The sequence below is a fragment of the Octodon degus genome, unplaced genomic scaffold (genome assembly GCF_000260255.1).
Source record: "Octodon degus isolate 3935 unplaced genomic scaffold, OctDeg1.0 scaffold00084, whole genome shotgun sequence".
NCBI classification, from domain to species: Eukaryota; Metazoa; Chordata; class Mammalia; order Rodentia; family Octodontidae; genus Octodon; species Octodon degus.
The window spans coordinates 10,585,343-10,597,005 of record NW_004524660.1 but is presented as its reverse complement, the minus strand read 5'-3'; positions in this window follow the sequence as shown (position 1 = coordinate 10,597,005).

Here is an 11,663-nt window from a genome sequence, read left to right as displayed (position 1 = left end):
TTAAGGGGAAAACAGAGACATAGAAGAAAGAAAGTGACTAGAAGGAAGGTAGAGGACAAACGAAGATTACACAAACTTTTGGAAAGTGGTGAAGAAGATAGAAGGGAAAGAAGGATGAAATAAAAATAAGAACAGAACTGAACAACAATAAAAACCTAGAAACAACATTCACACTCATAAAAAAAAAATCAAGAAAAAAAGAAAACAAAACAAAACAAAAAATGCCCAAGTGCTGTGGTTTGTGTCTAGTTGTCTGCCCAGAGCCTCATGCAGTCATGGGATGGGGACTTCTAGTTTGAGATTAATTCATGATCCACTGGGATTATGGGTTTTAGTCCTGCTGGGATTATGGGTGTGCATACTTCCCCAGCCTGGGGCAGAGAGCCTAAATGCAGTTTAAGAGAGACAGACTTCCTCTCTGTCGCCGTTTTGTTGCTGCTACTCCTCCCATTTGCTCTCTGCTTTTGCCGCCACCATGAAAGTTTGCCTTCTGCCATGTGCCATCTGCCTTGGAGCCAGCCGAGTATGGACTGAAGCCTCCAGTGACTGTGAGCTAAATAAACCTTCCTTCATTTTGGGTGTCAGGTATTCATCCCATCAGTGACAAGAGTAGCTGAGACACCAAGAAAAGAAACAAAGAACGAAGGGCAGAAGTCCACTTCAGAATGTGTCTCTGCTGTCCCTGGTGGACAGAGTGCGCAGTCAGAGCCCAGACCCACGTTGCTTGGTCTCAGGAGGCCTGTACCTTCAGTTCCACTGAAATCCAGTGTGGTTTCTGACTCTGAGGTTGAACCAGCTTTGTTCAACCTGCAATGCTCCGTGTGACTTCTGGCTTAAACTCAGCTCTTTGACCTCCTGCTGACTTGAACTTGGTTCCATCTCAACCTGACACTGGGAGCCACAGTGGGGGCCACCCCAAGCCTGCTCAGGCTGAGTGAGAAGCTCAGTGGACTCCTCTTCACAATGGCTATCAGCCAATCACCCTCTACCAGGGGACATCTATACCCAAGTTACTCACCAGCCACTGCAGTGCATTGGGCCAGTGCTGTGTGCCCCTGGTGGACTTCCCATGGGGCCACTGGGCTCACCAATTCCCTCTTTCTGCACGTTCAAACTGTCCCTCCCATGCAGTGAGTCTGGGGTCAGGACAAAGCCCCGTGGCCGCTCCCATCTTCTGCACGGAAGTCTTCGCTCTCCCGAGAGGCTTCAATTCTCACTGCAGATCTTTGCTGGGTCCCGGGACCTGCTCCCTCCCTTCTCTTCTTCGCTTTGTTACATTCCAGTGTCTGTATGCCAAACCTCAGAGAGGCTGTTTCTCTGATGTTCACCCCTTCTCCATCTTCCTAGAAGTTTCTTCAATGCCATTCAATCAGGGAAACAGTCTCATATACATGCATATTATTTTTCCCTGTATTAAGAATCTACCCCAAGAACTGCTGCTCACTAACTGCTGACCACTTTTCAAAAGCTTTGTTGAGATGCGTTTTCTCATTCAGAGTATGACTTTTTCTTGCTGAGCCTTACTTTAACATTGACAAGAACGGACATTGCATTCATCATGGAGACCATGTGGAGCAGCCCTGAGCAGGACTTAAACTATCCACTGGCTTCCACGTTTACTTGTGAATCTGCACTAGCCCTAGGCCCCTCCTCTGGAGAGGGGCAGGGGACTCATAGGAAGTGAACCTCCATAATCACTGGTCCCTACTGAGGCCTGGGATGGTGGGTGAAGCCCTGAGGCCTCCAAGGACAAAACAAGGCTGCAGCTAAGGACACCTGGCCCCAATCGCAATTAGACAAAGACTGCAACCTCACCTGTCACTCCTGGGGGGAGACCTTCCCAGAGTTAACACAGATCTCCTAAATTAACAAGATGCCTTACCTGGAGAAGTCCTGGGGCAGTTCCTGCCCTTCTCCAGTATCCTCCTCCCTTGTTCTGATAACTAAATAAATACAAAATAAATACACTCTGCCCAGAGATGATCTCCGTCTTAACCCTAAGAAAATCTCAGATTGGATGTGAGGGTTTTGGTCCTTTTGGAGCCCTGACATCATTCATGGGTCTCTTTTATTTCGCCTTCACTGTCTACTCATTTGAGAGATTGCAGACCTGATGGGTCTGCAGAAGCTAAAGGTTAAAATTAGCCCAACACATCCTTCTTCTGTTGGGTGGTGTGGTCCATATGTGGGATTAGATTACTTGATTGGTAATGTTTGGTCCAATGTGGGATTAATGTTTTAGAATTTCCATATGCTTTCTTTTTCTATTTAGTAGCAAGGATATGAGCATAGCCAACTATAACTGAGGGTTTCTGTTCTTTTCCTTTCAGTACTATTAGCTTTTGTTCCATAATTTGAAGTTCTATTATTAGATGCAAGATGTCCTTGTTTATATCTAATATATTCTTTATTCTCAAAACTACTTTAACTGATATTAATATACTGATTCTACCTTTCTTTCATGTAATGTTTACAGGGTATATATATTTCTTCTATCCTTGTACTTTGTCAATCTCCATTTAAAGTGGGTATCTTATAAAAACATGTAGTCATGTCCTGCTTTTATAAAATCCAATCTGACATCAATGTTTAAAGTATAGTGTTTATGACATTTACCCTTAATGTAATTGTTGGTACCATTTGATTTATATCTACCATCTCGCTATTTGTATTCCACTTGATTTTTTCCTCTCTTAAAAAAGTTTATTAATTTAAAAATGTTATTTGCTGATTAATCTTGTAGTTGTTGATGTTAGGCTACAATGAAATACACAATAACGCGTAGGCACTATTGCCCTATGTTCCAGTTGTGTATATTTTCTAAATGTCATGATATGTTGTTTTAGATACTTTTAAGGAAATTGAAAATGAGAAAAATGCACCTTTTGTGTATGCCGCGTGTCTACATGCAGTATTGACTACTTCGGTGCACGTCGTCATTGGTCGTGGATCCTGCGCACCTGATTTAATTTCTTCTGCCAGAATCGCTTCCTGTGCTAAGTTACTTTCCTTTTTTGGGCACAGCTTCGCATGTGAAGTCGGGGCCTTCCTGTTGAACCACATCCAAGTGCTTTTTCTTCACTCTCATTTAGGAGGCAGGAGCTCCCGAAATTGCTGAACCGTCCAGCTAGTCTTGAACTTTTGATCATCCTGCCTAAACCGCCCAGAGTGTTGGGATTTAGGCACGGACTGCTATGCCCGTCTGCGACATTTCCTTTTGTACAGGTCTGCGAGGATGAGTGCTCTCAGCTTTGGTCATCTGAGGAGAAGTCTGTAGTTTACTGAGTTTGGAAATGTTTTGCTGCGCTGTTTTTGCTGGCTTAGAATTATAGGCTGGCTGCTATGCCGTGTTTTTTCCTTTTAGCGCTTAAAGGAGGCCTTTCCACAGGTTAGGGCCTGAATGGCTCCTGGTAAGGACCAGCTGCCAGCTTTCCCTTTGTCACTCGGAATACAGTGTGCCCACCCCCAGCCCGCTAGGGAATTAGGAGTTTTTCTTTATCACTAGTTTTCAGCAATTTGATTATGGATTACCTTCGAGTGATTCTTCTTTGTTTCTTTTGCTTGAAGTTCTTTTGAGTCTTGGATTTAAGTTTATAGTTTTTATCAAACGTGGACAAATTTAGCTATCATTTCCTCAAAAATGTATATGCTTTTATGATTTTTTGTCCTTCCTTGTAGTACTACAGTTACGTAGAGATGCCACTTCTCAGGCCCCTGCTATCCCACTTATTTCTTTTTTCTGTGACCCTTACTTTGAACAGCTAATATTGTTCTAATTTCGACTTCAATTTTCCTGATTTTTCTTCTGCGATGTTTTCCTGTTCGTCCTTTCTTACACATTCTTCGCTTCAGATGTTGCCTACTCTTTAAGCTCCACTTGCATCTTTAATATGTGGATGCTGCTTTCCTCATCACCTCCGTGCCTTCCTCTGTATCTCTGAGCGTATTTGTGAACCTAAAACAGCTGTTTCCAAGGTTGTCTCCTGCTCTATCGTTGGCTTCGTGTATGGTGACACCTCACTCCTCACTGTTCGCTGGTTCTAGGAGGTCCAGTGAATGCTCAAAATGAGTAACAAAATTGCTTCGGCTGGCAAAGGTAGCAGAAGTTCCCAGACACAGCAGGCTGTGCCTTGCGGGCCGCGTGACAAGCACATGCCAGCACTGGCACAAAACCTCCGTGCCAGGACGCGTGCAGCGCCGAGCTGCGCACGCCTCAAGGTGCTGAAGTACCGGGGCGAGACCACATAGGTGTGCTCCTAACTGAGTGAAGTTTTGACTTTTTGTGAATTATTATGTCTTTGTATGCCTGATAATTTTTTATTGGAAGCCAAACATTGTGAATTTTACTGTTGCGTGGTGAATGGACATTGGTTTTTGTGGTTTTTTTCAGTATGTGAAAAGACATTTTATCATGTGACTGTTGCCGCATCGTGTTAGTGCATTTCCTCCAGTGGCCAACCAAGCACTGGACGACATGTCCTTCGTTTTCTCCTGAGAACCTCAATATCGTCTGTCTCTCGGAGGATTCAGTTTCATATGATATCTGTGATACAGCCTACGAGGACACCAAAGACGCTCTATCATAGAGAACATTTTGCTAAATTGTTCTATCATGGATCCTTGCCCAAGGCATTCACTTTTATTTTTTTCCACACTTTTTTTTTTTTTAAAAATGTAATTATTACAGGGTCTACAGGGTCTCACTATGTAGATCGGACTCATAGTGATCCTCCTGTTTACGGCCTCCCAAGTGCTGGGATTACAGGTGCGCGCCACCATGCCCAGTCTCAATCGCCCTCTCAGCGTGTCCCACAGCCAGGGCTGGCATGGCACACCAGAGCCAGAGATCAAAGCTCTGTCCCTGTGTCTGCCCAAACAGGTGCTTTAATCCGCTGAGCTATATTACTTGGCCGGCCCTGGTTTTCTGCACTTGATCATGGGTTTCTTCAGTACAATGGCCAGGATTTGGCTGAGGCACCGGTCCTGTGTGTTCATATGGAATGTCCACAGAAGAATGGTAGCACAGTACTGTCCTGCTGTCAGATGTCAAAGCAAGCTCTGCTTTGCAATGATAGTCACCTGGAAGAGAAGAATACATAGGTCTATAGCAAACAAGAGATAAGGCTCCATTTTGGATTGGAAATAAATTCTTCAAGAGAGCTCTCTTTGGTATTGCCCATTTTGCTGTTGCTGCCACAACCATGATACACCAAGAAGATTATGAGGTGATAGGAAGAGGGAGTGGGAGAAGCCGCCTTTAAAATCTGCTTCTAGGCAGCAGTTTTCATTCCACTAGGCCGCAATCCTGCCTGCTTAGACAAAGTTGTTAGCTACCAGATTCTGTTGCACTTCTTTAAGGAGGACTGAATTTGTCATGGTGTACAGTCAAGTAATTTGTCTGTCAGCTTTATCCCTTCAAGGCTTGCGTTGTTATTACCGGCCTTTGTTTTGCAACTAATTTAACTACTCATAGCATATGACCCTTCCTACGCTTCTTAATAATATCATTTTGGTATTTAGATTTCAACGTAGGAGTTTTGGGAAGGCATATTCAAATTCCAGCATAAGGTGGTATTTCATGTATAGAACCAGAAATTCCTTTTGTTATTAATACAAGACCAGCACTAGAGGGATTTCACTACCGTTGGCATCACCAAATTAATGGAGGCTTGGCTGTCTTTCCTATGCAGGTTTTGATCTGGTTGTTCCTCAAGTACCAATAAGGCTGCAATAATGCAGTCTAAATTTCTACGCTGCTGTTCTTGCTCCTGTCCGCCACATGGAGGTCTTCCTTTGCCCCTCCGCTGAGTTCAGTTGTCTTGGCTCTCTACCTTTGCATAATCGCAGCTGCATCTACTGTTCCTTTGGAAGTGGCTGCCTTAAAGAAACAGGCTCCGGTACTTTCAACTTCCTTCTGCCTTTCCCATGAGGCCACCAACTGTTTCCTCTCACCTAGGACTCAGAAGATTCCTGGGATGAGGCATTTCAGTGCTCAAACTAGAAAGATCCCAAGTGGAGCAGAACGAGTTGGTCGTCCCCCTCTGGCCTGGCCTGGAACTCTCCCCTACAGATCTTGCCTTTGTTGCTGAAGTCTCCACACATGTGTAGCTTAGTTTAATCTAACACTGGCAGCTTTCTCACTACTGTAAGCATTAGAAGATATAGTAGGTCTGAGAACTGAGTTCCCAAAATGTTTTGCTGAGTCCTGAGTGAGGGTGCTACGCCTTTTGGAAATTAGAAGCAACACCAAGTTTTAAATTGGAATTTCAAACACCTGATTAAAAATTTTTCAACCAGTTTCAGGAAGCCAGACAGCCAGGGTGAAAGGTTTATCTCATGGCGTGGGTAAAGCTGAAAAGCAGGTGTTACTGTGCTCTTTTGTCAGAGGTGTGTGTATGCGTGTGTGTGGATGTGTGCAGGGGAAGGGGGCTAAGCACTGTAGGAAGCTTTTGGAAAGATCGGTAAAGGTAAGAAAGTAGCTGAATATAACAGCTTAATAACTGGATTAATAGAATGTGGTTGATTTTATTTATCTTTATTTTTTGGTACTGGGGATTGAACTCAGAACCTTGCGCTTGGCAGGCAGGCACTTACACCACTGAGTTATCTCCTCAGCCCCGTTGGCTTTATTTTTAATCATAACTTTAAATATGTATTTATTTTTTGCATAATGTCTGTATGAGAACCTAGTATAATGCAAGCTATAAACCCAGGGGCCAGGGAGATGGCTCAGTAGAATAAGCGCTCCCCTGGCAAGTGCAAGAGCCTGAGTTCAATCCCTGGTTCCACCAAAAAAAAAAAAAAAAAAAAGATATACAGCCAAAGCAGATACTTGGCTATTTCTGACTTTTTTTTTTCAAAGTTTTATTGATAAACATATAGCAATGAGACAGTTTCAAATCAAATCTATTTCTGACTTAATACATCAGTATTTCATGAGGAAATTAGAGATATATTGGATAATTATCAGAAATAGAGCAAAAAGAAATTGACTGCTACATATCTTTATTTATATTTGTGCAATTAATATTTTTAAAGGACCCAAAATGCCTTAGACATTTTTGATATTGTTTTGCTTGACATTTTATGACAATTGGTCTCTTACATTTAATGACGCTGACAAAGTACACTGTAAACAGTGACTTATTTCTCTTTTCTGCTTCTGTTAGTGCATGTTTGCAGTACACGGTGTTGACATTCCTCCAGACTTTGGTGCGCGTTCATGAGGCACTGTGGTTGCTTTTCCATCTCTTTCCCTCCCCTTCTGCCCCACCCCTCCATCTCTTTCCCTCCCCTTCTGCCCCACCCCTCCATCTCTTTCCCTCCCCTTCTGCCCCACCCCTACATCTCTCTCCCTCCTCTTCTGCCCCACTCTTCTGTCTCTTTCCCTCCCCTTCTGCCCCATCCCTCTTTCTCTTTGCCCCCTTTACCTTTGAGGAAATTCTATCCCCATACTTCCTGTTGTCTTTTATTTTTATCTTTAAGTACATTTCTGGTTTCTCATATAAGGCAAACCGTGCAATATTTGCTCTTGTGTGTTTGATTTATTTCACTTAACATTATGGCCTCAGAGTGCATTTTTATATATGGGTGTATAAAATGTAAATTTCCCCGAATAGCCAAAGAAGTGTTTCTAAGTTAAAGACCTGTCCAATGCATATGTACACTTAGAACAAATTAGCTATGCTTGAGATTTTCTCACAAGAATTTCTCTAGAGGAAATGGTATTTTCACTTTGAAGTTCCCCATGAGAATACAACTGTTTTGAGGGAAGGATTGCATTCCCACTTCTGCCTAATTTTCAGGTATACTGCTAAGAGCTTTGAAGTCCGTCCGGTGTCCACAAGGTCGGCTGATTTTGAAGCAAAATGAAGTAGGCAAACAAAAACTGCCACAATAGAGTTTCACTACATAGCTTTGAACGCTATCAAGGTACATACAGATCTCCAAAAGAAGAAATTTTAGAATTTACATCTTTAGAGGTTTCTATAATCATGTGTGTCGTCCATAATTACTAGCATAGTACAATAGAGTTAATAAGAGAATCAATACAGAATTATTGATAGATTGACAATTCACTCAGCAAATATTTAGAGTCACTTCTATTTTCTATGTGTAAGACAATTTGTAACCCCTAGGAATGTCATCAAATATGTACTAACCTCGTGGAATCTGCCCTACAGAACTTAAAACAGCCTCATAGAGTGTAGATTCTAAAAGAGGAAACAGACAAAAAGCATGTAAATGCATAGTGTGCTGGGTACAAGTGTCACAAAGAAATTAAAAGAGGCCTCGTCAGCTAGGAAATGACCCGAGGTGGAGGAGGCCAGTCTGAGGCTGGAGGAGAGACCTGGAGGCAGGGAGGGAAGGGAGGAGCTGCTCCCGGAGGGATTTGGAGGAGACAGAGGGCTGCGGGAGCAACTGCTCAGGCCCTGAGGTGGAGATGCTGAGCATATCTGAGAAGCAGTAGAGACCCGTGTGGGTGTGGTGGGAGCAGGGAGAGAGAGGGCTGGGCAGGAGACAAGACCGGAGACAGGGTAGGGCAGCAGGCTCCGTGGGGGCTCCGTGGGGCCTGACCTGTCCTGGAGTTGTCTGGGGTTTACTTCCGGCAAGATGACCGTGGAAGCAGAGAATTGCCTTTTTTAAAATTCAAATGTCCATAAACCAAATTGCCATGATACCTACTTAGCCCATCATGCAGAAAAATTTGTACTTTGAATTTTCTTTTAATTTAAAATAGATTAATTCTTTGAGATTACTAATTTTGAGCCTGGCAAAGACTTACCTGGTAATAGGGCAGTGACTTGAGCTGCCAAACATCTTAGATCATTTGTCAGATTATCATCTTTCTTTAAGATGTTTGCCAGGCTGGGGAGACAGCTCAGTGGGGTTAGTGCCTGCCTGGCAAGTGCAGGGTCCTGAGTTTGATCCCTGGTACTGCAAAAAATAAAATAACTAATTACAAAATAAATACACACATTAAAATGTTTGCCATACATTTTTAGCAAAGCAGTGATGACATTTTTGTAAATTAATACTTTTAAAATAGTATAGAGCCTGTTCTATTAGCTGTAACAGGTTAGTTTACTTCAGTTATTTATTCAACATACATTTACTTTGGAATTATTATATTCCAAGAATCAAGCAAGATGAAATAAGACAAAGAAAACAACAACAATAAAAATGTAGCAAGACAGCTTTACTGGATGGATCTGAATTTCTGAATCACTATCAAGGTCCATATTAGACATTCAAGAGTAAATTCTAAATTCACTGGGAATATAAAGACATATGATTCAAAGAGCTTAACGTCAATAGGGAAAGCAGAATTAAAAATAAATTATTGAAAGATGATATGGCAAGTGCCTGGGACATACTAAATGCTCACCAGATGCTTGTTAAGTGGTGCGTGAGGGTGAGGTGATCGTCTCTGTCTGAGAGTGATGAAACAGGGAAGATTCGTACTGGGCTGTCAGTTCCACGAGGAAGCGGGTGGGTGGGCAGTCGGTTCACTCCACATCTAGCCTCGAATCTGGCAAACAGCTGGTGTTGGGCAAAACTTCACTGAAAAACACGAATGAGTGAGGAGACAGTTGAGCCAGGTGAAGGTGGAGGAAGATTTGTTGGGGCGGCAGCTGCACAAAGAGAACGATGTGTAGAGGGCACCGAGAAGGCGACGTGGATGTACAGCGCGAGGAAGTCGCAACTCTGATGGAAAGCGGTCTGTCCACCCTGCGCCAGAGACTTCTCCTTGGGCGCGTGATGAAGGGCTCTTCTGACCGCGCTGCATGTGAATGCCCGCCTCTGCAGCACCATTGGCACATGTTCCTAGATCTTAGGCAGCTGAACTATTCACATTTTAATGCAAAAAGTCTTTGTTGCTTCATTTGTTGTTTCTTTTAACTAGTGTATTTTAAAGCCAGAACAACTCTGAAATCAGGACAGATACCATTGTCCTCCCAGTATAAAGATTAATTCACTTGGGTACACTCAGCAGGGAAAAAAATTACAGATTGTGCCACACGGTACAATGTGCTATCTTGTCCATTCCTCGCGCAGTTAAACCTTCAGCAAGGTGTAACAAGCCCTGGAAGTGATTCCAATGAAGTACAAAAGAAGTGAAATAAAATTCATTTAGAACTGGTTCACACCAGCTCCCCTGGGTGTTCTACTAACTGCTAAGACCAAGTCACAAGACATTATTTGGAGGAGAAAGGGCTTAGTGAACCCTAGAAATTGGGTTTGATTTATGCCAGAAGATCTGCCTTTTCACTGCTGGCACTTTCTGTGGAAGAAAGCCACAGTCTTTTACCAAATGGTTTCTAGGGAAACCCCTTATAGCACAGCATCTGAAAACAATTTGGTTGTTAATGAGAAAAGGTTCTCACGGTGGGAAAGTGTTGACTGAAAGGAAGGCCTTCTGGACGTGGCAGCCAGCCAGCCTGTAGAAGTGTTTACTGTTCCACGGCTACGTTTATGAAATTTCTGCATAGAGTACAACTTTTAGATCCTTTTTCACAGTCATTTTAACTTGCAAACATATTTCCAGAAAGAAGCGAAGGCAATGGAAAAGTTTCGCCCTGAAAATGTGGACAGTCAAACTTGCAAATGTATTCAGACAAGTTGCGTTCCAGGTCCGGCCATGCTACCGAGTTTTTCCATCTGTTTTGGAATTCCAACACTTTAGAATTCATATGTTAGCACTGAATTATAACCTAATTTAATTGTTTTGTGTAGAATACAACTAAAAATAATAAAACACCGCCTGAGATTTATACATTTTTAAAATGCCTTTTGAAATGTATTTTGAAATGAACTGTGTTTATTTTATGTCTTTTAAGTTCTTCCCCAAAAGAAAACAATTAATTGCAGCGTTTTAACAATAATTATTTTGTAATAATTTCAAGATTAAATTTTAATATTGAATGAAGCACTAAACCTATGGTTAAAGAAAATAAAGGCTAGGTCTGCGCTAGCTCCCCTAGGTGTGCCTCTCGCAGTCGGATTCCCACGCCTGTATTTTCTAGATAACCTTTAAGTAACAAACCAGAGGAAATTCATTGAGTAATTTCAGGTAGTCTTTTTATCTCTAACAGGATTCAGGAATTTGAACTTACATAGGACGGAAGCAAAAAAGTGACTATGTTCAGAGGAAAACATTTAGAAGTATTTCTTGCCCCAGGAACGCGGTAAAACTTGGATCCGCACAGGAGGGGCCCGCTCAGGCCCGGGGGCGGCCGCCTTGCTGGCTCGCCGGCCAAGTCGCTTGCGGCCGCGGCTGCCTCGTAGCCGGCCCTTCCTGCGTCCTCTCTCCTCTCTGTCTTTCAGCGTCCTCCGCTTTGGGCAGCTGCTGTCAGCTGAGGCTCCGTTTTGGGCAGGGAACGACTTCTGCCAGTGGAAATGGGGAGAGCAAGAAGGCGGCAAGAGCCGGAGCGCCTTTGCGGGCAGCCCTGCCGTCCCGCCCGCCCGCCCGCCCGCCAGCAGGCTGAGGGCCGCTGCAGCGCGAGGCTGGCTCTGAGGGGTCGGATTATCCAGGGGACACCACCCCCTGTCCTGGAGCCTACAAATTCAGAAGTTGTTTGGGTTGAAAGGATTAGGAAGGTGACTACCTACGCTTCCGTAAGCTGCTGCATCTCTCGAGGGCATATACTTAGATTTGGCCA